This window comes from Kogia breviceps, chromosome 11 (genome assembly GCF_026419965.1).
Source record: "Kogia breviceps isolate mKogBre1 chromosome 11, mKogBre1 haplotype 1, whole genome shotgun sequence".
Classification (NCBI taxonomy): Eukaryota; Metazoa; Chordata; class Mammalia; order Artiodactyla; family Physeteridae; genus Kogia; species Kogia breviceps.
The window spans coordinates 28,868,578-28,893,572 of record NC_081320.1 but is presented as its reverse complement, the minus strand read 5'-3'; the positions used below and the strand labels follow the sequence as shown (position 1 = coordinate 28,893,572).

The window sequence follows — 24,995 nt, the reverse complement described above, 5'->3', positions numbered from 1 at the left end:
CTGAGCTGAACTCCCTGTGCTGTGCAGCTGCTTCCCGCTAGCTAGGTATTTTACATTTGGTATTGTATATATGTCAATGCTACTCTTCTTTCATCCCAGCTTACCCTTCCCCCTCCCCGTGTCCTCAAGTTCATTTTCTATCTGCGTCTTTATTCCTGCCCTGCCCTTAGGTTCATGAGAACCTTTATATACATACATATAAAAATATATATATAGGTTCCATATATATGTGGTAGCATACGATATTTGTTTTTCTCTTCCTGACTTACTTCACTCTGTATGACAGACTCGAGGTCTATCCACCTCACTACAAATAGCTCAGTTTCATTTCTTTTATGGCTGAGTCATATTCTATGGTATGTATGTGTCACATCTTCTTTATCTATTCGTCTGTCGATGGACACTTAGGTTGCTTCCCGGTCCTGGCTACTGTAAATTGTGCTGGCAGGTGGATTCTGAACCACTGCACCACCAGGGAAGTCCCCAGAGATTATTTCTTAAGGGAGGCCCTCCTCAAGCCCCACCAGTCTCTTCCGTGCTGACACAGACTCCCACAACCTTACGTAACTGCTCCTTTCGAGTACCATACACAGTTTTAATTTCACAGACATTTGTAAGCTCCCTTTTTATAACCCTCTGTTCTACTGATCCTTTCCCTCCTGCCTCATCATTTTTTCTCCAGTGCCTGCCAGTGCTTGGCATATCTTAGGGCTCAGTAAGTGTCTGTTGAATCCCTAATTGGAGACAGAGGACAAGGCTTAGGAGGGAAGATCAAGGCTTTATTTTTGTTTTCTACATGTTGAGAATTGGTCCTCGTGGGCGCGGCGATTCTTCCAGCCGCGCGAAGCCAGTGGCGCGGGCTGACAAGGGCCCACCGTGAGGCGTACCGGCTGGTTCAACTGGGGCCGCCACGCGGAGATCAGCAGCGGCCCGGGTCGCACCAGCACCGGTCGCGGGGGGCTCCGCTGCCCGCTCTGCTGCTCTTCCTGCTGCCACTGTAGAGCCCGCGGGATGCGCACCACGGGCCGGGGCTCGTTTGGACCGCGGACCGTGAGTTCCCGGCGAAGCGCCAGAAGCAACCGAGCCACAAGCGACAAGAGCCGCAGCCAGGGTGCCAGAGCCCTATTCCCCTTGCTGCGGGAGAGGCGCACGACAGTGACTTCACGGGCACGCCAAGTTCTGGCGGTCGGTGGCTGGCGCGGCTCAGTCAGGGCCGCGGAATTGGCGAAGCGTGTGGAAGGAGCGGGATGTGTAGAGCTCAGCAGCGGCGAAGTGGGTAGGTCCGAACAGGGGCTGGTGACTCCAGGTCCCGGCCAACCTTGGGGAAGGGTGCGCGTTGGAGGCAGGACGGGGGTCCGAGGATACACGGTGATGGGGCCCTGGCATTAGGAGCCAGGAGGGCGGAGGGCTTGTGGTGATCCGATGTCGGATCCCTGCAATGCTCTTTTGTCACCCTCACAGCTCCTGTCATGGCTTGGCCAGTTCGGGTCTCCCCCTGTAACTTATGAGGGTGTGGCGATGTTTTCCCAGATGGGGTCCCCGTGCAAGGTCTTTGAATACAAGTTATTTATTGAGAGTCTGAGTGAATGGTCAGGCCTGGGGGCCGACACCAGGAGTCCGGAGTCCTAGATCCAGGCTCACCCTTCCCTTAGAGCTCCCCAGAGAGCTGAGGGCGGCCCCGAGGGCAAGCTGATGGCCTTCAGCGTATCTTCTCTTCAGTCAAGAGAACTCATCGCTTGGTACTTTTCCCCTTTCTTTTCAGCTGAGGCTCATTCTCCCCTCCCTTGTCACCGTTTCCAGCTTCTCATGCTGAGCCCACTGCTTTCTTGGCTTGTTCACCTCCACCGGCTTTCCAGTCAGCTACCTCGATTCCGTAAATAGCAGCGAGGAGGGTCCTGCTACAGGTTTGCGGCTTGTCTCACAAAGCCAGGGTCAGGCAGGATATTCTACGTGAGTTCGGTTGTTCAGGTTGCCAGAAAGCCTTACACTACTGGTACTTCTTGAACGGATCCCGAAAATGGGTGTCAGATCATTTCTGTCATTTCCAGTGCCTGGGGTAGGAGATAAGGTAAATGTGGATTAAGCACCTGGGAGGTTCTTAACCTCTGGAGAAAGAGTATTCCTTTGGTGTCAGGAGATACCGTTATAGAGATAAATACTATTCAATTTCGTATAGCATTTTGATACACGATAGACTTTCTGGAGGGTTACCTGTTAAGCCAGAAGAGGAGAGTGTTTTGAGTACTCATGGGTGAACAGCGCCATGGGATAGAGCAGTGGCTCTTGAGTGAGGGTGATTTTGCCCTCACCCTTCCCCCAGCACGTTTGACAATGGCTGGAGACATTTTCCTTGGTTCACATCTGGTCGGGGCGGTGCTGCAGGCATCTAGTGGGTAGAGGCCAGGATGGTACCACATATCGTACAAGGCACAGGACAGCCTTTCCCCACCACCCCAAAAGAATGAGCTGGCCCAAAATGTCAATAGTGTGCTATGGAGAAACCTTGGATAGAGGCTGAGGACTGAAGAGAGGCTGAGGTTGTCCGATGTACTCTCACGTCAGGTAGTCAGTCACATTTGCCAGACTGTTGTGTGGCCCTGCCCCTTTCCCAGAATCTGTAGCAGGCACGTTGATGCCAATGCTTGTCATGTCCTTGGGGTGCGAAACCCTTGGGGGCTCCTGAAAGTCCTAAACACAGGAAGGAGTGATTTAGGAGGGTGACGTGGGAGCCCTAAAGTTCTCTTCCTAAAGAGTAGTTTAGGAAGAACAACATTGTCCTCATGGGTTTGGGAAATGTGCCAGATGGAAAAGAGATGAGGTGTGCCCTGGGGTGTCCCATTCCAGAAGGCAGCCTGGGAGTGATGGGTGCCAGGGAGTCAGATTGTGAATTCGATATAGACTGCTGTAGCAACGAGCAATGCCTTGATCTGTCTAGAGAGTTCGGGGTTGTCTGTCACTGCAGAGTTCAAGAGTTCCTGTATAGGCTGATGCCCACTGATTGGTGATATGATAGAGAGGGGGTGCTGATATAAAGGATGCTCTAAGATCTTGTGATTCTATACTACTTTCACAATTCTTTCCCAGGACTCGGAGCTCCTCGTTCTTGAGCTGCAGAGCTCCTTGGAGGTCTGCTCTGACATGTTTCATCCATTGACATGTGCCACTCATTTTTCAGGTACCAAACAAAGATTCGCTTTGCACAAACCCCGAAAGGATACACTGAAAGAATGATCAGAAAGGAATAATGCATAGGTATGTATTTGCATTGACTTTCTCCAAATATCTGAGACAGGGTAGCTGGTTAGTGGCTGCTTTCTCGTGCTCGAGCCCTTCCAATGGGATCACCTCGGAATGTCACAGGGATTGGAGCCTGTCGGAGCCTGTCTGTCTCTGCCCGTGGCCCCTAGTTTCTTCCTGTCATGGCTTTCGATAGTGTGTAAGGCCCTTGTCTTTTCCTCCTGCTCCCAGCAGACATTGAGTAACCTCAAGCTGTTACTGAGATGCGTATTTCCCAGTATAGTCCTTTAGAAACGAGAAAGGTTTACTTACTGTGGAAACCAGTGTGGGTTCCTAGGAGTGTTAGTGTCACTTGGTATTGTGTTTCCCACGGCTGCCATGGTAACTGTCATTGCCAGGTGACTCCCTAAGGTTTGAAAAGAATTCTTCCTTGGATCTCAGGTGATAGTGGTGCCTTCCTTCCTTCCTTCCTTCCTTCATTCATTCAGGAACTATTTTCTGAGCAGCATGTATGTGCCACTTACTTTTCATATGTCCAGTGAACGACACAGACAAAATTCCTGCCCCAGTGAACTTGTATATTCTGATGTAATTGGCTTAGGGTGAGGCCTGGCCATTGGTAGATTTTCAAATGTCCCCAGATGATTCTAATGTACAGCTAGGTTTGAGAATCACAGTTATCAATGAAGCACGTGGGGAACTGCAAAGGGCATTGCAGAAATCAAAAGTGGCTATTGGTATGCCTTCACTATTGCTGCATTTTTCCTGCCTGCATCAGGACTGTTGTGCAAGTGCTGATCATTTTCTTTTCAGCCCTTTTCGCTGTTTGTCCAGACCCTTCATCCCTCTTTCTAACCTGACACCCTCCCTACCTCCTTGTTGTCTTTCAGCCTGCAGTCCATCATCTGTTTGGGATTGATCCTAAACTTGGTGGGAAGCCATTGCAGGGTATACAGAGAGAAGTGGGGTTGGCAGAGATGCCTTTTTCAGACACCATACTGGCTAGTGTAAGAGAATGGCTAGGAGGGGGCAGGACTGGATTTGGGGAGACTCATTAGGAGACTGGCTTTGTGCACAGTGGTGGCCTTGGATGTGGAGTAAAGCAGGCAGGTTAGAGTCCTATTTGGAAGGTTAGTGATGGCTTGGAGGTGAATAGGAGTTAGTGATGAATTGGATGTGGGGAATGTGGGTCAAGGGTGTGTAATTGGGTAAATGGAGGTGCTACTTACTGAAATGGGAAACGTTTTCTGCCCACATACTGGCCCGATAAACACCTTCTCAGCCTTTAGACCTTGAATCAGAGATGCTTTCTTGTTTTATTTAGGTATATTTTATTTTATTGCATTTTTAATTGGGCTGCGATGCCAGCTTGCAGGATCTCAGTTCCCCAACCAGGGATTGAACCCGGGCCCCCTGAAGTGGAGGCATGGGGTCCTATCCACCTGACCACCGTAGAATTCCCAGCAGAGATTTTTACTTTTCGTTTGTTTCTTTTTTTAATATAACTTTTGATTATTTGGTTAATGAATGAATTTACTTATTTATTTATTTTTCGTTGCGTTTGGTTTTCGTTGCCGGGCGCGGGCTTTCTGTAGTTGCGGCAAGCCGGGGCTACTCTTCCTTGTGGTGCACGGGGTTCTCAGTGCAGTGGCTTCTTATGTTGCGGAGCACAGGTTCTGTGAACGCGGTCCTCACTAATTGTGGCACGTGGGCTCGGTAGTGGTGGCTCGCGGCCTTACTGGCTCCGCGGCATGTGGGAGCTTCCTGGACCAGGGAGCCAACCCGTGTCCCCTGCCTTGGCAGGCGGATTGTTGTTTTGTTTTTGTTTTTAAACGTCTTTGTTGGAGTATAATTGCTCTATGCTGGTGTGTCAGTTTCTGCTGTATAACAAAGGGAATCAGCTGCATGCATAAGTACATCCCCACATCCCCTCCCTGCTGCATCTCCCTCCCACCCTCCTGATCCCACCCCTCTAGGTGGTTGCAAGGCACTGAGCTGATCTTCCTGTGCTGTGCAGCTGCTTCCCACTAGCCAGGTATTTTACATTTGGTATTGTATATTTGTCAATGCTACTCTCTTACTGCCTCCCAGCTTACCCTTCCCCTTCCCCGAGTCCTCAAGTCCATTCTCTATATCTGCGTCTTTATTCTTGCCCTGCCCCTAGGTTCATTAGAACCTTTTTTTTTTTAGATTCCATATATATGTATTAGCATACGGTACTTGATTTCCTCTTTGTGACTTACTTCACTCTGTATGACAGACTCTGGGTCTATCCAACTCACTACAAATAACTCAGTTTCATTTCCTTTTATGGCGGAGTAAGAGTCCATTGTATATATGTGCCACATCTTCTTTATCTGTTCGTCTCTCGATGGACACTTCGGTTGCTTCCCTGTCCTGGCCACCGTAAATAGTGTTGGCAGGCGGATTCTGTACCACTGCACCACCAGGGTAGTCCCCAGAGTTTATTTCTTAAGGGAGGCCCTCCTCAAGCCGCATCCGTCTCTTTCCTGCTGACGTAGACTCCCACAGCCTTACATAACTGCTCCTTCATAGCACCATACACAGTTTGAATTTCTCACATATTTTAAGTGCCTTTTCTATAACCCTGTGTTCTACTGAACCTTTCCCTCCTGTCTCATCAGGTTATGTCCAGTGCCTACCAGTGCTTGACATATCTTAGGGGCTCAGTAAGTGTCTGTTGAATCCATAATTGGAGAGAGAGGACAAGGCTTAGGAGGGCAGATCAAGGCTTTGTTTTCTACATGTTGAGTAGAAGATGGTTCAAAGCAGGAGCCCTTGAACCTGAGCCTCTTCCCCGGTGAGCGGGGATCCAACCCGAGCCCCCTGCAGTGGAAGCGTGGAGTCCTAACCTCTGGACTACCAGGGAAGTCCCCCGTGTTCCTTTAACTGAGGTCACAAGCTCCAGCGCAGAATAGGAGGCACACGTGAGGCGGGTGAGGTCGATTTGCTCCGGGGTGAGGCGCACGGCATCCCGTTGGTGGGTCTGGCGTGGGACGTAGGCTGACCAGAAGTGAGGGAAGGCCAGGGCTTGGTTTGGGGCTTGGAACTCCTTGGGCTTCTCATCGCCTCCTCAGCTGGCACAGCGCTCACTGTGCCCAGAAGTCACCTGTAACGCGTTGTTTTTTTCTGTGGTACTTGGATGCCCGTCAGGGTGGCTCACGGTGACCCCTGTAGCCCCCAGCATCCATGGCATGGCACTTTCTAGGTCACTATGGTAACATAGTTCCAATGTGACTAACCTGTGGTCTCGGAGGCCCCCAAACTACCCCACTATTCCCCAGCAGCCACGGGGATACCTTGTGTGTCCCCTTGGTGCCTGCGCACCCACGAGACCGTCTTTCATCCCGTCCAAGGTGGTGTGGCCGTGGCTGAACTTGCTTAGATTAACAGCCTGGAGCCCATTGTGGTGCAACAGCCTCAGGACCAGGGGCATGTCGTTGTGGCTGGAGGGAGGTCAAGGCAAATGGGTGGGCCCCTTAGGTCTTGGGATCAGGCAGGATACATTGCCTGGCCTGGGGCAGCCTGAGGGAGCCTCACACCACGCTTGTGTGGACACTTCCGGACCTCCTCTGCTGCCCAGGGCCAGGCTAGGCCCACAACGGCCCCAAGCAGCCCTCACACACTGCAGCCACCCGTCCACAAGCGGGAAGTCCCGCATCAGGGCCCGCGTGCGCTCCCGCGGACTTGGGGTGCTGGAGGTGGCCGGCGTGGTGTGCACACGGGTTACCGGCCGCAGCAGCAGACCCAGCAGGAGCAGCAGACCCAGCAGAGGCCGCTGGCGGAGTGCGCGGGGACCCTCGAGGCCCCCCGGGTCGCAAGCTGCACAGGGCCAGGCAGGCGGGCAGAGGCGGCGGGTCTGAGAGGGGCGGGCGATGGGGTTGTGCCCGTCGACACAGGCCACCCAGCGGCGCAGCCCTGCGAGGGGCCCTGGGTGAGGGAGGCGATACAGGGTCAGAGGACCCTACGACCCGTGTGCGGAGAGCCATGATCCACGAAGCCCGGAAGCCACAGGGCAGCACTGCCCTCCCGGCCCCTGCTCAGAGGCAGGTCCCGCGGGCTCAGCTGGCCTCTGCTGAGAGCCCACTGGCCTCCCATCACGGGTGCCCTCTGCCCCCGGCCCTCTTCCCACTCCCACTGCTCCGAGGGGGCGCCCTAGGTTGCTGTCCCCTGCCTCTAAACTTCCTGTCCAAGCTGGGGTGCTTCTCTCAGGGGGCCACCTTCAGTCCAAGGCCTCCCGGGAGCACACCTCGTCCCCATCCGCCTGCAGCAGGCCCCGCCCACGCCGAGGGCTGCCTGCGAGTGTCTGTGTGGCCACAAGTGCTCTGGGCTCCCGGTTTCCCGGTACCGGGCCATTGGGGCTGGTATGGGGGAAGAGATAGTTTCTGGAAATGGTGGGGGGTAATAACCTTGTGAGCTCTGGATTCAGGTAGGGGCCCTCTGCCCCCGGCCTTCTCTCTCCACCTACTTGACTCTCCAGCCTTCATGACCATTCTCTGGGGACTTCAACCAGCACCTGGGACCTATCAGGAACCTCCCCCACTTCGGTCAGCCAGCCTCAGGAAAGAGCGCCCTCAGGAGTTGCTACACCCCCCCAGGGCCCGAATAGAGGGACTTTGGGGATGTGAACTGAACAACCTTCTGGGGAGAGTCAGTGACCCTTGTACTCACCAGAGCAGGAACCCAGTCCGTACGGTATTTGAGTGGAAGGAAATGAAGTCATTTCCATGGCAGCAGAGCCCCCAGTGCAGCACCCTTCCTCCCAGAGCTGCCGCTGGCTGTCCTTCTGGCCAGGATCGCTCCTACCTCAGCGTGGAAGGCCCGGCCTCGTGGAGAAGTATAGGTTCTGAGGAGAGATCTGGCACCTGGCTTCTGCTGCTCCACTTGCCTTCTCTCCTGGCCCTTGTGGCTCTAGCTTTCCCAGAAACCTCAAGGGCTAAGTGCCTGTGCTCGCTCAGAGGCCGCACGCCATTCCCCATTTCCAGCCTCAGGCCCTCCCCCTAGCTGCCTCCTCTAGGGACCCCTTCCCCCCACCACCTCCCCACACAGTGGGGATGTGCCTTCTCACAGAAGCTCAACCACTGAGATGCTTTAGGGACTGTGCCCAAACTCCTTCATCCCCAGCCTCTCAAGTTTTTGCTCTGATCGTTGGCACCCCCTGGAGCTGCTCCACCTTTGGAACCTTTCCCGGGTGGCAGGAGTGCCCAGCACAGGGGTAGTGACCTAAGTCTGAGCTGTGGCGACCTTTAGAAATCTGTTACAGAAAAACACTTTGCCGAGCATTAGGGGACCCCACTGGGGACAGAAGGGGCTGGGAATAAAGGAGCATGTGAACCTCGGGGCAGGGTGCGTGCTGCTTGACTCTCCATCCTGTTCTTGCTTCGGGGGCAGGAAATGGTGCGTTGGGGGGGGGCGGGTGGGAACCTTGTGAGCTTTGCCATGGCCCTCTCTTGAGAATGGCTCAGCCAGCAAGATTCTGTGGAGTCCGCCTCCTGGCACCATGCTACAATCGCCGGATTTTGGGTCGGGAGCAAAGATCTTCGTCCGACTCTTGCGGAGCGCGCTTTCTCTTGGGCGCACGTCTGGCGACTGGCTCCTGCTCCGCTTCCACCTTTGCTGGCGTGGCCGAAGGAACATCCCCGTAGGCCCAGTAGCCACCAGCGCGGCAGTATGTCTCCCCATGGCAGCCCAACTGCGTTTCCCCACACCCTCGGTTGAGGACGTGGCAGTGACCAGCTGTACGAGGAGAAACGGGAGCCGCTGCTGCTGCAAAGAAAATCAAAAGTGATCAGTCCCTTCTGCTGTGCACAGTCTCCTGGCCGAATCTCCCTCTCTCATGTCTCTCCCAGTTTCTGGCCAGAGACCTTTCATCTACTGGACATCCAAAACACAGCCTTGGCCCATCACCTCTCTGAGTCCCTGGAGAAGGGACCCTGGCTGCAAAAGCGATTCCTAGGGCCTACGGCTGCAGCAGATGAGGGAGTCCCTTCACCTTTTCCAGGGAAAACAGTAGAACCCGAAAGTCATTGCAAGCATGATCCTCTCCATCTCTCCCTTCCACAACAGAGAAAACATTTCTTGCAGTCTGTCACTTGTGAGGCTTTAATGGAAATATCGTTCAAGTTTTGGAAAAAGATAATCTAATGTAAATTGGATCAGAACCCCTCCCACCTTGGCAACCCCTCTTGGGTCCCATTTTTACAGTGCCTGTTTCAACCACACGGAACTCTAGTCCTCTGATCCTTTTATCTCGATAAGAACAAGGCCACATACTGAGGCAGAGTGATCGGGAGACTCAGAACCGGGTTCTGGGTACCATGTCTAGGCTCACATCAACCCAGCCTCCTGGGACACCATCTCCTCAGCCCTCCAGTCTCACTAGCACTTCATCACGCCCCCTTGGTTCTTCCGTTCCTGCCATCAATAGGGCACCACCGTCGGCCCTAGTACTCAGCCGCTCAGTATGGGATGTGTCTGACGGGACCGAGCTAGATGTCTACACGACAGCACAGAGGTGCCTGGGTTTGAAGGTGCGGTTCAAGGGTGGCCCTCTTCCTCAAACTGCTCCATTTACCATTCGCCAGCAACAACGCACTTGTCTTTTGCTAAGAGGCCCATCAGGAAAGGGTCTGAATGGAAGCATCCTGTAGCCCAAAGGGGAAGGCTCCTTTGATAAAGATCAGAACCTTCCCGCACACTTGTCCAGGGATGACCTTTCACTTGTCCTCAGCAGTGAGCACTGTGGGTCCTTGAAGGTGTCCCACGTAACTGGTATTCGTTACAGCTGGGAAAGTGCTCAGGTGTATGTGCTGGGCAAGCCCCAGGGAACATGTGGCAGCCGGGGGAAGTTGTGCGTACACCATGCCTCTTGGACAGATGCCTGGTCTCAGTGTACCTCGTGCACTGCCCTCTCAGGGAACGTAGGACAGGTTAGAGTAAATGCAGAAGGTCTGGTGAGGGATTCTCTCTCAGACAACCAAAGAGATTGGTCTCTGGTGGAGAACCGGTAGGGAAGTATCTCTGAGGGCAGCAGCACGTTTGCATCGTAACCCTGCCATGGAAACTGTGAGAAGGCCTGTGAGGTCCTCACTAGCTAGTGAGGTCATCGTATGGAACTTGTGAGTTGAGGGGCAGGCTTCAGGAGGAGGGGCAGTTTTGTGGAGGAGAGCAGGGTGGAGGCAGAGGTACTCTGCCTGGGCCCTCACACCGGGGCCTCCCCACCCATGCCCTAGTCTAGTAGACACCCCACGTGGGTCGTGCCGGTGGGCTGGCACAGCCCCAGGGGCCACAGGAGGGCAAGCGAGACCCACATCCTGAGATCGGCTTGAGAGGCAAGATGAACGTTAGGAGGCAACTAGGTTGTACGTCCCTGACCCTAAGAGGCAGAGATTTGTGTGGACTGGGGAATCAAGGAAGGCTCCTTGGCAGTGGGCCTGAAGGGCAAGTGACATGTGAACCCATGGGGAAGAGAGGGCAGACATTCCATTTTGGAAGAAGAATAGCAGAGACACACTCTTCTCGACCTTGTCCTGCCCCAAATATAAATTCATAGAACCCTCCCATTTTAACACCCGAGGGCTTCAAAAACCCTAGAGGTGAAGGGGCCTCCCCAGTGTTAACACAGGTCGTGGAGAGGTGTTGCACTCAATGGTTAGGTTCATGTTGGGCCCCCGGATTCACAGCTGATAGGAACGTGAGGAAGAGCTCATGCCATTTCAAACATTTCCAAGGTGATACTGAGAGAGATGTTAAAGGTGCAAAATGAGGGTGCTGAATGACCCCACAAAGTGGGAATGGTGGGCCCACTTTAACGTGAAAGTCCAAACAAATTCCTGTCGAAAGGACATCATACCGAATGATCACATAATCATGACACTCGCCCTCTCCCCTAGAGGTAAATATCATTAGAATCCTCTCTCTCCCTCTCTCCACCTGAAAGGATGAGAGAAAGGCTCAGCAGCAGCCCCGGTGAAAGACATGGTCAACACCGTGAAGAGGTGTTACTAAGACGATTTGGTCCGACTCAGAGAAGGAAAGAGATGACTCTGCCCTTAGCCTGAGCAGGCCCACAGGAAGGAAGCACATTTGGGGCAGCCTTGGATAGTGTGGCAATGAGAGAGAACCTTCTTTAGGAAGGGACTCCCTGTTGCCGACCTTGCAAAAGCCAAAATGGGACATTCGTGTACTTGGGCTGTTGCAGAGGGGATGTGCCCAGAGGTGGGGCCACTCTGCTTGAGAATCACAGCACCTTGTAATCCTAGTAAGCTGCTTGACTCCTGCAATCGCCGGATTTTTGGTCTGGAGCAGCGGAGATCTTTGTCCAACTCCTCCGGAGCACACTTTCTCTTCAGAGCTCGTCTGGCGACTGGCTTCTCGGCTTGCACCTTTGCTGGTGTGGCCAAAGGAACGTCCCCGTAGGCCCGGTAGCCACCAGCCAGGCAGTAGGTCTCCCCATGCCAGCCCAACTGCGTTTCTTCACATCCCCGGTAGAGGACGTGGTAGTGACCAGGTGTCGGAGGAGAAACGGGAGCCGCTGCTGCTGCAAAGCAAATCAGAAGTGATCAGTCCCTTCGGCTGTACACAGTCTCCTGGCAGGATTTCCCTGTCTCAAGTCTCTCCCAGTTTCTGGCCGAAGACCTTTCATCTCCTGGACATCCAAAACACAGCCTTGGCCCATCACCTCTCTGAGTCCCTGGAGAAGGGAAACTGGCTGCAAAGGCAATTCCTGGAGCCTACGGCTGCAGCACATGAGGAAGTCTCTTCACCGTTTCCAGGGAAAACAGTAGAACCCGAAAGTCATTGCACTCATGATCCTCTCCATCTGTCCCTTCCACAACAGAGAAACCAACCATTTCTTGCTGTCTGTCATTTCTGAGGCTTTCATGGAAATGCCTTTCAAGATTTCGAAAACAATCATCTAATATAACTTGGTTCAGGACCACTCCCACCTTGGCCACCCCTCTTGGGCCCCATGTATACTGCCTGTTTGAAACACACTGAACTCTCGCCCTGGGATCCTTGTATCTAGAGTAGCACGAGGTCCACTACTGAGGCAGAGTGAACAGGAGACTCAGAACCCGGCTTCTGGGTACCATATCTAGGCTCACATCAACCCAGCCTCCTGGGGCACCATCTCCTCAGCCCTCCGGTCTCACTAGCACTTCATCACCCCCTGCCCCTTGGTTCTTCCGTCCTTCCCATGACTATGGCACCACCGTCTCCCCTAGTACTCAGCAGCTCAGTATGGGATGTGTCTGAGGGGACCGATCTCGATGTCTCCGTGCCAGCACAGAGGTGCCTGGGTTTGAAGGTGTGGTTCAAGAGTGGCCCTCTTCCTCAAACTGCTCCATTTACCACTTGCCCACAACAACACACTTGTCTTTTGCTAAGAGGCCCATCAAGAAAGGGTCTGAATGGAAGCATCCTGTAGCCCAAAGCGGAAGGCTATATTTATAAAGATCAGAAGCTTCCTGCACACTAGTCCGGGGCTGACCTTTCACTTGTCCTCAGCAGTGAGCACTGTGGGACCCTGAAGGTGTCCCAGGTCACTGGTATTACTTACATCTGGGAAAGCACTCAGGTGTACGTAGTGGGCAAGAGCCACAGAAACATGTGGCAGCCAGGTGAGGTTGTGTGTACCCCACGCCTGTTCCGCAGATGCCCGGTCTCGCTGTTCCTCCTGCACCGCCCAGCCAGGGAACAGAGCACAGGTTGGAATATGTGTAGAGGATCCGGTCACACATTCTGTCTCAGACAACCAAAGAGATTGGTCTCTGGTGGAGAACCAGTAGGGAAGTTTCTCTGAGGGCAGCAAACTTTGTTTGCACAGTTACACTGCCATGGAAACAGTGAGAAGGACTGTGAGGTCCTCACTAGCCAGTGAGGTCATCGTATGAAACCTGTGACTTGGGGGTCAGGCTTGAGGAGGAGGGGCAGTTCTGTGGAGGAGAGCAGGGTGGAGGCAGAGGTACTCTGCCTGGGCCCTCACGCCGGGGCCTCCCCATCCATGCCCTAGTCTAGTAGACACCCCACGTGGGGCATGCCGGTGGGCTGGCACAGCCCCAGGGGCCACAGGAGGGCAAGAGAGACCCACATCCTGAGATCGGCTTGAGAGGCAAGATGAACGTTAGGAGGCAGCTAGGTTGTACGGCCCTGACCCTAAGAGGCAGAGATTTGTGTGGACTGGGGAATCAGGGAAGGCTCCTTGGCAGTGGGCCTGAAGGACAAGTGACATGTGGACCCATGGGGAAGAGAGGGCAGACATTCCATTTTGGAAGAATAAAAGCAGAGACACACTCTTCTCGACCTTGTCCTGCCCCAAATATAGATTCATAGAACCCTCCCATTTTTACACCCGAGGGCTTCAAAAACCCGAGAGGTGAAGGGGCCTACCCAGTGTTACACAGGTCGTGGAGAGGTGTTGCGCTCAATGGTTAGGTTCATGTTGGGGCCCTGGATTCCCAGCTGATAGGAACGTGAGGACAAACTCATGCCGTTTCAAACATTTCCAAGGTGATACTGAGAGAGATGTTAAAGGTGCAAAATGAGGGTGCTGAATGACCTCACAAAGTGGGAATGGTGGGCCCACTTTAACGTGAAAGTCCAAACAAATTCCTGTCGAAAGGACATCATACCGAATGATCACATAATCATGACACTCGCCCTCTCCCCTAGAGGTAAGAATCATTAGAATCCCCTCTCTCTCTCCACCATGAAAGGATGAGAGAAAGGCTCAGCAGCAGCCCCCGTGAAAGACATGGTCAACACCGTGAAGAGGTGTTACGAAGACGATTTGGTCCGACTCAGAGATGACTCTGCCCTTAGCCTGAGCAGGCCCACAGGGAGGAAGCACATTTGGGGCAGCCTTGGATAGTGTGGCAATGAGAGAGGACCTTCTTTAGGAGGGGACTCCCTGTTGCTGACCTTGAGAAAGCAAAGATGGGACATTCGTGTACTTGGGCTGTTGCAGAGGGGATGTGCCCAGGAGGTAGAGACTGCTTGGACTACCATTTTAGAGGTTGGGCAACCCTGGTTGAGAAGCACAGCACCTTGTTCTCCTAAAGTGCTTGAATCAGCGGGTGCCCCTTAGGACAGACAAAGTCAGGCCTCATTGGAGCAGACTGCCTTTGGGAGTGGTAGAAGGTGAAGTGTGAAGGGGAATGCTCTGGAGGAGGTTTGTCGTGGCAGGTGGGCCAGCATGAGACCATTCAGATTCTCCAAGGCTCCAGAGATGACTTGGCTGGGAGCATCCCTGTGATGTGGTGCGGGGACTCCAACCTTAACAGGACCTGGCTGGGCACCTGGGGGAGGCCGAATAAATGGTTTCTTAACTTAGGAGAGTGAGAGACTCACCTGGGGAGTTCCACAAAAGCACTTAAAAAGACTTGTACCTGGATTCTTGAGACAACCCTCAGAAAACTTATCTAGATGTGGAGTAGGGCTCAGGAAGCTTCAACTTGTGTGTGTGTGTCTGTGTGTGTGTGTGTGTGTGTGTGTGTGTGTGTGTGTATGTGGTGCGTGGGCCTCTCAGTGTTGTGGTCTTTCCCGTTGCGGAGTGCAGGCTCAGCGGCCATGGCCCACGGAGCCAGCTGCTCCGCGGCATGTGGGATCTTCCCGGACCGGGGCATGAACCCGTGTGCCCTGCATCGGCAGGCGGACTCTGAACCACTGCGCCACCAGGGAAGCCCTAAGCTGCACTTTTTAAATAAGCTTCCTGGGCAGCCCCACCACAGTGGTCCATGTATAGAGTGACCAAATGATTGTGTCTTCTCGGTTGCTTTGGGGAGTCCAAGTGGGCCGTATTTAAAACGGCAGCAGGCATACGTATAAACAGGGAAGTTTCGAGGCAAACAGAGGTATATGGTTACAGTATGCATGAATCAGATCTGAGAAAAGCTAGCCTGGTGGTTAAAGAACACAACGCTTAGGACAGACAGACCAGATTCTGTCCTACTTACTTGTGTGAGTTTGACCAAGTTCTTTATCCTCCTGACTGTTTGCTCATGTGGAAAAGAGCTATGGCTGTACATTGAGCACACTATTCTCTTTTGGCAAAGGTTGCTCTGGGTCCATTTGTGTTCTCTGCAATTCTTTCCAGTGTGCAAGCATTTTTAAGTCGTCTGATAAAGTATTACATTTGACTTTGAACTGTTCATTACTTTGGGCAAAGCTTCTGTAGTGCTGCAGAGACTAGAACCTATGCAGAGATAGTGAGAGGATGCTATAACCTTCTGCCGGTTTATAAAGAAGTTTCACCTTTTCTCCACTTCCTCCACCTGCCACCAAGAGATGAGAAAGAAGGCAGAGGCTGGAAATGCACACCAGGCAATACTTGTGTGTCAGTTTGGCTTTTTCTTCCACTGCCAGTTCTTCCCAGAGAGATTTCACCCAAAGCGCCTAAGCTTGCCATGGCCATTGTTGTGCAGAAAATTTCTCTCTATTGCTAGTCACATCCCCTTTTCCTTCTCCTGGGTCTAAATGGATGTTTGGGGGCAGGGAATAAAATGCAATACAGTGAAATGTCTATGCTGATTTAATTGGCTTGGGGTGAGGCCTGGCCATTGGTAGCGTTTAAAATCTCTCCAGATGATTCTCATGTACAGCGAGGTTTGGGAATCACAGTTATCGATGAAGCACTTTGGGAATTGCAAAGGCATTGCAGAAATAAAAAGTGGCTATTGGTATTCCTTCACTCTTCCTGCATTTTCTTTCCTGCCTGCATCAGGACTGTTGTGCAAGTGCTGATCATTTTCTTTTCAGCCCTTTTCGCTGTTTGCCTAGACCGTTCATCCCTCTTTCAAACCTGACACCCTCCCTACCTCCTTCTTGTCTTTCAGCCTCCAGTCCATCATCAGTTTGGGATTGATCGTAAAGTTGGTGGGAAGCCATTGCAGGGTATAAAGAGAGAAGTGGTGTTGGCAGAGATGCCTTTTTCAGACACCGCACTGGCTACTGTAAGAGAATGGCTAGGAGAGGGCAGGAGTAGATTTGGGGAGACTCATTAGGAGACTGACTTTGTGCACAGTGGTGGCCTTGGAGGTGGAGTAAAGCAGGCAGGTTAGAGTCCTATTTGGAAGGTTAGTGATGGCTTGGAGGTGAATAGGAGTTAGTGATGAATTGGATGTGGGGAATGTGGGTTAAGGATGTGTAATTGGGTAAATGGAGGTGCTACTTACTGAAATGGGAAACGTTTTCTGCCCACATACTGGCCCGATAAACACCTTCTCACCCTTTACACCTTGAATCAGAGATGCTTTCTTGTTTTATTTAGTTATATTTTATTTTATTGCATTTTTATTTGGGCTGCGATGCCAGCTTGCAGGATCTCAGTTCCCCAACCAGGGATTGAACCCGGGCCCCCTGAAGTGGAGGCACGGGGTCCTAACCACTGGACCACCGGGGAATTCCCAGCAGAGATTTTTACTTTTCGTTTCTTTCTTTTTTAATATAAGTTTTGATTAATTGGTTAATGAATGAATGAATGAATGAATTTTGGGTCGCATTGGTTCTTCATTGCCGCGCGTGGGCTTTCGGTAGTTGCGGCGAGCAGGGGCTACTCTTCGTTGTGGTGCCTGGGCTTCTCAGTGCAGTGGCTTCTCATGTTGCGGAGCATGGGCTCTATGATGCACGCGGTCCTCAGTAGTTCTGGCGCGTGGGCTCGGTAGAGGTGGCGCGCAGGCTTACTGGCTCCGCGGCATGTGGGGCCTTCCCGGACCAGGGTGCAAACCCGTGTCCCCTGCCTTGGCAGGCGGATTGTTTGTTTTTGTTTTTGTTTTTAAACATCTTTGTTGGAGTGTAATTGCTTTACCCTGCTGTGTCAGTTTCTGCTGTGTAACAAAGTGAATCAGCTCTATGCATGCCTATATCCCCATATCCCCTCCCTCCTGCGTCTCTCTCTCTCACCCTCCTGTGCCCAACCCTCTAGGTGGTCGAAAGGCACTGAGCTGAACTCCCTGTGCTGTGCAGCTGCTTCCCGCTAGCTAGGTATTTTACATTTGGTATTGTATATATGTCAATGCTACTCTTCTTTCATCCCAGCTTACCCTTCCCCCTCCCCGTGTCCTCAAGTTCATTTTCTATCTGCGTCTTTATTCCTGCCCTGCCCTTAGGTTCATGAGAACCTTTATATACATACATATAAAAATATATATATAGGTTCCATATATATGTGGTAGCATACGATATTTGTTTTTCTCTTCCTGACTTACTTCACTCTGTATGACAGACTCGAGGTCTATCCACCTCACTACAAATAGCTCAGTTTCATTTCTTTTATGGCTGAGTCATATTCTATGGTATGTATGTGTCACATCTTCTTTATCTATTCGTCTGTCGATGGACACTTAGGTTGCTTCCCGGTCCTGGCTACTGTAAATTGTGCTGGCAGGTGGATTCTGAACCACTGCACCACCAGGGAAGTCCCCAGAGATTATTTCTTAAGGGAGGCCCTCCTCAAGCCCCACCAGTCTCTTCCGTGCTGACACAGACTCCCACAACCTTACGTAACTGCTCCTTTCGAGTACCATACACAGTTTTAATTTCACAGACATTTGTAAGCTCCCTTTTTATAACCCTCTGTTCTACTGATCCTTTCCCTCCTGCCTCATCATTTTTTCTCCAGTGCCTGCCAGTGCTTGGCATATCTTAGGGCTCAGTAAGTGTCTGTTGAATCCCTAATTGGAGACAGAGGACAAGGCTTAGGAGGGAAGATCAAGGCTTTATTTTTGTTTTCTACATGTTGAGAATTGGTCCTCGTGGGCGCGGCGATTCTTCCAGCCGCGCGAAGCCAGTGGCGCGGGCTGACAAGGGCCCACCGTGAGGCGTACCGGCTGGTTCAACTGGGGCCGCCACGCGGAGATCAGCAGCGGCCCGGGTCGCACCAGCACCGGTCGCGGGGGGCTCCGCTGCCCGCTCTGCTGCTCTTCCTGCTGCCACTGTAGAGCCCGCGGGATGCGCACCACGGGCCGGGGCTCGTTTGGACCGCGGACCGTGAGTTCCCGGCGAAGCGCCAGAAGCAACCGAGCCACAAGCGACAAGAGCCGCAGCCAGGGTGCCAGAGCCCTATTCCCCTTGCTGCGGGAGAGGCGCACGACAGTGACTTCACGGGCACGCCAAGTTCTGGCGGTCGGTGGCTGGCGCGGCTCAGTCAGGGCCGCGGAATTGGCGAAGCGTGTGGAAGGAGCGGGATGTGTAGAGCTCAGCAGCGGCGAAGTGGGTAGGTCCGAACAGGGGCTGGTGACTCCAGGTCCCGGCCAACCTTGGGGAAGGGTGCGCGTTGGAGGCAGGACGGGGGTCCGAGGATACACGGTGATGGGGCCCTGGCATTAGGAGCCAGGAGGGCGGAGGGCTTGTGGTGATCCGATGTCGGATCCCTGCAATGCTCTTTTGTCACCCTCACAGCTCCTGTCATGGCTTGGCCAGTTCGGGTCTCCCCCTGTAACTTATGAGGGTGTGGCGATGTTTTCCCAGATGGGGTCCCCGTGCAAGGTCTTTGAATACAAGTTATTTATTGAGAGTCTGAGTGAATGGTCAGGCCTGGGGGCCGACACCAGGAGTCCGGAGTCCTAGATCCAGGCTCACCCTTCCCTTAGAGCTCCCCAGAGAGCTGAGGGCGGCCCCGAGGGCAAGCTGATGGCCTTCAGCGTATCTTCTCTTCAGTCAAGAGAACTCATCGCTTGGTACTTTTCCCCTTTCTTTTCAGCTGAGGCTCATTCTCCCCTCCCTTGTCACCGTTTCCAGCTTCTCATGCTGAGCCCACTGCTTTCTTGGCTTGTTCACCTCCACCGGCTTTCCAGTCAGCTACCTCGATTCCGTAAATAGCAGCGAGGAGGGTCCTGCTACAGGTTTGCGGCTTGTCTCACAAAGCCAGGGTCAGGCAGGATATTCTACGTGAGTTCGGTTGTTCAGGTTGCCAGAAAGCCTTACACTACTGGTACTTCTTGAACGGATCCCGAAAATGGGTGTCAGATCATTTCTGTCATTTCCAGTGCCTGGGGTAGGAGATAAGGTAAATGTGGATTAAGCACCTGGGAGGTTCTTAACCTCTGGAGAAAGAGTATTCCTTTGGTGTCAGGAGATACCGTTATAGAGATAAATACTATTCAATTTCGTATAGCATTTTGATACACGATAGACTTTCTGGAGGGTTACCTGTTAAGCCAGAAGAGGAGAGTGTTTTGAGTACTCATGGGTGAACAGCGCCATGGGATAGAGCAGTGGCTCTTGAGTGAGGGTGATTTTGCCCTCACCCTTCCCCCAGCACGTTTGACAATGGCTGGAGACATTTTCCTTGGTTCACATCTGGTCGGGGCGGTGCTGCAGGCATCTAGTGGGTAGAGGCCAGGATGGTACCACATATCGTACAAGGCACAGGACAGCCTTTCCCCACCACCCCAAAAGAATGAGCTGGCCCAAAATGTCAATAGTGTGCTATGGAGAAACCTTGGATAGAGGCTGAGGACTGAAGAGAGGCTGAGGTTGTCCGATGTACTCTCACGTCAGGTAGTCAGTCACATTTGCCAGACTGTTGTGTGGCCCTGCCCCTTTCCCAGAATCTGTAGCAGGCACGTTGATGCCAATGCTTGTCATGTCCTTGGGGTGCGAAACCCTTGGGGGCTCCTGAAAGTCCTAAACACAGGAAGGAGTGATTTAGGAGGGTGACGTGGGAGCCCTAAAGTTCTCTTCCTAAAGAGTAGTTTAGGAAGAACAACATTGTCCTCATGGGTTTGGGAAATGTGCCAGATGGAAAAGAGATGAGGTGTGCCCTGGGGTGTCCCATTCCAGAAGGCAGCCTGGGAGTGATGGGTGCCAGGGAGTCAGATTGTGAATTCGATATAGACTGCTGTAGCAACGAGCAATGCCTTGATCTGTCTAGAGAGTTCGGGGTTGTCTGTCACTGCAGAGTTCAAGAGTTCCTGTATAGGCTGATGCCCACTGATTGGTGATATGATAGAGAGGGGGTGCTGATATAAAGGATGCTCTAAGATCTTGTGATTCTACACTACTTTCACAATTCTTTCCCAGGACTCGGAGCTCCTCGTTCTTGAGCTGCAGAGCTCCTTGGAGGTCTGCTCTGACATGTTTCATCCATTGACATGTGCCACTCATTTTTCAGGTACCAAACAAAGATTCGCTTTGCACAAACCCCGAAAGGATACACTGAAAGAATGATCAGAAAGGAATAATGCATAGGTATGTATTTGCATTGACTTTCTCCAAATATCTGAGACAGGGTAGCTGGTTAGTGGCTGCTTTCTCGTGCTCGAGCCCTTCCAATGGGATCACCTCGGAATGTCACAGGGATTGGAGCCTGTCGGAGCCTGTCTGTCTCTGCCCGTGGCCCCTAGTTTCTTCCTGTCATGGCTTTCGATAGTGTGTAAGGCCCTTGTCTTTTCCTCCTGCTCCCAGCAGACATTGAGTAACCTCAAGCTGTTACTGAGATGCGTATTTCCCAGTATAGTCCTTTAGAAACGAGAAAGGTTTACTTACTGTGGAAACCAGTGTGGGTTCCTAGGAGTGTTAGTGTCACTTGGTATTGTGTTTCCCACGGCTGCCATGGTAACTGTCATTGCCAGGTGACTCCCTAAGGTTTGAAAAGAATTCTTCCTTGGATCTCAGGTGATAGTGGTGCCTTCCTTCCTTCCTTCCTTCCTTCATTCATTCAGGAACTATTTTCTGAGCAGCATGTATGTGCCACTTACTTTTCATATGTCCAGTGAACGACACAGACAAAATTCCTGCCCCAGTGAACTTGTATATTCTGATGTAATTGGCTTAGGGTGAGGCCTGGCCATTGGTAGATTTTCAAATGTCCCCAGATGATTCTAATGTACAGCTAGGTTTGAGAATCACAGTTATCAATGAAGCACGTGGGGAACTGCAAAGGGCATTGCAGAAATCAAAAGTGGCTATTGGTATGCCTTCACTATTGCTGCATTTTTCCTGCCTGCATCAGGACTGTTGTGCAAGTGCTGATCATTTTCTTTTCAGCCCTTTTCGCTGTTTGTCCAGACCCTTCATCCCTCTTTCTAACCTGACACCCTCCCTACCTCCTTGTTGTCTTTCAGCCTGCAGTCCATCATCTGTTTGGGATTGATCCTAAACTTGGTGGGAAGCCATTGCAGGGTATAAAGAGAGAAGTGGGGTTGGCAGAGATGCCTTTTTCAGACACCATACTGGCTAGTGTAAGAGAATGGCTAGGAGGGGGCAGGACTGGATTTGGGGAGACTCATTAGGAGACTGGCTTTGTGCACAGTGGTGGCCTTGGATGTGGAGTAAAGCAGGCAGGTTAGAGTCCTATTTGGAAGGTTAGTGATGGCTTGGAGGTGAATAGGAGTTAGTGATGAATTGGATGTGGGGAATGTGGGTCAAGGGTGTGTAATTGGGTAAATGGAGGTGCTACTTACTGAAATGGGAAACGTTTTCTGCCCACATACTGGCCCGATAAACACCTTCTCAGCCTTTAGACCTTGAATCAGAGATGCTTTCTTGTTTTATTTAGGTATATTTTATTTTATTGCATTTTTAATTGGGCTGCGATGCCAGCTTGCAGGATCTCAGTTCCCCAACCAGGGATTGAACCCGGGCCCCCTGAAGTGGAGGCATGGGGTCCTATCCACCTGACCACCGTAGAATTCCCAGCAGAGATTTTTACTTTTCGTTTGTTTCTTTTTTTAATATAACTTTTGATTATTTGGTTAATGAATGAATTTACTTATTTATTTATTTTTCGTTGCGTTTGGTTTTCGTTGCCGGGCGCGGGCTTTCTGTAGTTGCGGCAAGCCGGGGCTACTCTTCCTTGTGGTGCACGGGGTTCTCAGTGCAGTGGCTTCTTATGTTGCGGAGCACAGGTTCTGTGAACGCGGTCCTCACTAATTGTGGCACGTGGGCTCGGTAGTGGTGGCTCGCGGCCTTACTGGCTCCGCGGCATGTGGGAGCTTCCTGGACCAGGGAGCCAACCCGTGTCCCCTGCCTTGGCAGGCGGATTGTTGTTTTGTTTTTGTTTTTAAACGTCTTTGTTGGAGTATAATTGCTCTATGCTGGTGTGTCAGTTTCTGCTGTATAACAAAGGGAATCAGCTGCATGCATAAGTACATCCCCACATCCCCTCCCTGCTGCATCTCCCTCCCACCCTCCTGATCCCACCCCTCTAGGTGGTTGCAAGGCACTGAGCTGATCTTCCTGTGCTGTGCAGCTGCTTCCCACTAGCCAGGTATTTTACATTTGGTATTGTATATTTGTCAATGCTACTCTCTTACTGCCTCCCAGCTTACCCTTCCCCTTCCCCGAGTCCTCAAGTCCATTCTCTATATCTGCGTCTTTATTCTTGCCCTGCCCCTAGGTTCATTAGAACCTTTTTTTTTTTAGATTCCATATATATGTATTAGCATACGGTACTTGATTTCCTCTTTGTGACTTACTTCACTCTGTATGACAGACTCTGGGTCTATCCAACTCACTACAAATAACTCAGTTTCATTTCCTTTTATGGCGGAGTAAGAGTCCATTGTATATATGTGCCACATCTTCTTTATCTGTTCGTCTCTCGATGGACACTTCGGTTGCTTCCCTGTCCTGGCCACCGTAAATAGTGTTGGCAGGCGGATTCTGTACCACTGCACCACCAGGGTAGTCCCCAGAGTTTATTTCTTAAGGGAGGCCCTCCTCAAGCCGCATCCGTCTCTTTCCTGCTGACGTAGACTCCCACAGCCTTACATAACTGCTCCTTCATAGCACCATACACAGTTTGAATTTCTCACATATTTTAAGTGCCTTTTCTATAACCCTGTGTTCTACTGAACCTTTCCCTCCTGTCTCATCAGGTTATGTCCAGTGCCTACCAGTGCTTGACATATCTTAGGGGCTCAGTAAGTGTCTGTTGAATCCATAATTGGAGAGAGAGGACAAGGCTTAGGAGGGCAGATCAAGGCTTTGTTTTCTACATGTTGAGTAGAAGATGGTTCAAAGCAGGAGCCCTTGAACCTGAGCCTCTTCCCCGGTGAGCGGGGATCCAACCCGAGCCCCCTGCAGTGGAAGCGTGGAGTCCTAACCTCTGGACTACCAGGGAAGTCCCCCGTGTTCCTTTAACTGAGGTCACAAGCTCCAGCGCAGAATAGGAGGCACACGTGAGGCGGGTGAGGTCGATTTGCTCCGGGGTGAGGCGCACGGCATCCCGTTGGTGGGTCTGGCGTGGGACGTAGGCTGACCAGAAGTGAGGGAAGGCCAGGGCTTGGTTTGGGGCTTGGAACTCCTTGGGCTTCTCATCGCCTCCTCAGCTGGCACAGCGCTCACTGTGCCCAGAAGTCACCTGTAACGCGTTGTTTTTTTCTGTGGTACTTGGATGCCCGTCAGGGTGGCTCACGGTGACCCCTGTAGCCCCCAGCATCCATGGCATGGCACTTTCTAGGTCACTATGGTAACATAGTTCCAATGTGACTAACCTGTGGTCTCGGAGGCCCCCAAACTACCCCACTATTCCCCAGCAGCCACGGGGATACCTTGTGTGTCCCCTTGGTGCCTGCGCACCCACGAGACCGTCTTTCATCCCGTCCAAGGTGGTGTGGCCGTGGCTGAACTTGCTTAGATTAACAGCCTGGAGCCCATTGTGGTGCAACAGCCTCAGGACCAGGGGCATGTCGTTGTGGCTGGAGGGAGGTCAAGGCAAATGGGTGGGCCCCTTAGGTCTTGGGATCAGGCAGGATACATTGCCTGGCCTGGGGCAGCCTGAGGGAGCCTCACACCACGCTTGTGTGGACACTTCCGGACCTCCTCTGCTGCCCAGGGCCAGGCTAGGCCCACAACGGCCCCAAGCAGCCCTCACACACTGCAGCCACCCGTCCACAAGCGGGAAGTCCCGCATCAGGGCCCGCGTGCGCTCCCGCGGACTTGGGGTGCTGGAGGTGGCCGGCGTGGTGTGCACACGGGTTACCGGCCGCAGCAGCAGACCCAGCAGGAGCAGCAGACCCAGCAGAGGCTGCTGGCGGAGTGCGCGGGGACCCTCGAGGCCCCCCGGGTCGCAAGCTGCACAGGGCCAGGCAGGCGGGCAGAGGCGGCGGGTCTGAGAGGGGCGGGCGATGGGGTTGTGCCCGTCGACACAGGCCACCCAGCGGCGCAGCCCTGCGAGGGGCCCTGGGTGAGGGAGGCGATACAGGGTCAGAGGACCCTACGACCCGTGTGCGGAGAGCCATGATCCACGAAGCCCGGAAGCCACAGGGCAGCACTGCCCTCCCGGCCCCTGCTCAGAGGCAGGTCCCGCGGGCTCAGCTGGCCTCTGCTGAGAGCCCACTGGCCTCCCATCACGGGTGCCCTCTGCCCCCGGCCCTCTTCCCACTCCCACTGCTCCGAGGGGGCGCCCTAGGTTGCTGTCCCCTGCCTCTAAACTTCCTGTCCAAGCTGGGGTGCTTCTCTCAGGGGGCCACCTTCAGTCCAAGGCCTCCCGGGAGCACACCTTGTCCCCATCCGCCTGCAGCAGGCCCCGCCCACGCCGAGGGCTGCGTGCGAGTGTCTGTGTGGCCACAAGTGCTCTGGGCTCCCGGTTTCCCGGTACCGGGCCATTGGGGCTGGTATGGGGGAAGAGATAGTTTCTGGAAATGGTGGGGGGTAATAACCTTGTGAGCTCTGGATTCAGGTAGGGGCCCTCTGCCCCCGGCCTTCTCTCTCCACCTACTTGACTCTCCAGCCTTCATGACCATTCTCTGGGGACTTCAACCAGCACCTGGGACCTATCAGGAACCTCCCCC

At 52.8% G+C, this 24,995-nt stretch overlaps 1 long non-coding RNA gene across 3 annotated transcripts in view; it reads left to right on the top strand.

Moving 5' to 3' along the window:
* LOC136792136 (uncharacterized) overlaps positions 1-24,995 on the top strand; it is a 102,632-nt gene that overhangs the window by 67,966 nt on the left and 9,671 nt on the right. Inside the window, exon 6 of one of the 3 annotated variants that reach the window (XR_010835421.1) lies at positions 3,176-3,207. The exons of the other annotated variants lie outside the window; for them this stretch is intronic. This is a non-coding gene — a long non-coding RNA (uncharacterized lncRNA). Of the gene's footprint in view, positions 1-3,175; positions 3,208-24,995 lie in introns of those variants that run through there. 3 annotated transcript variants of the gene reach the window in all.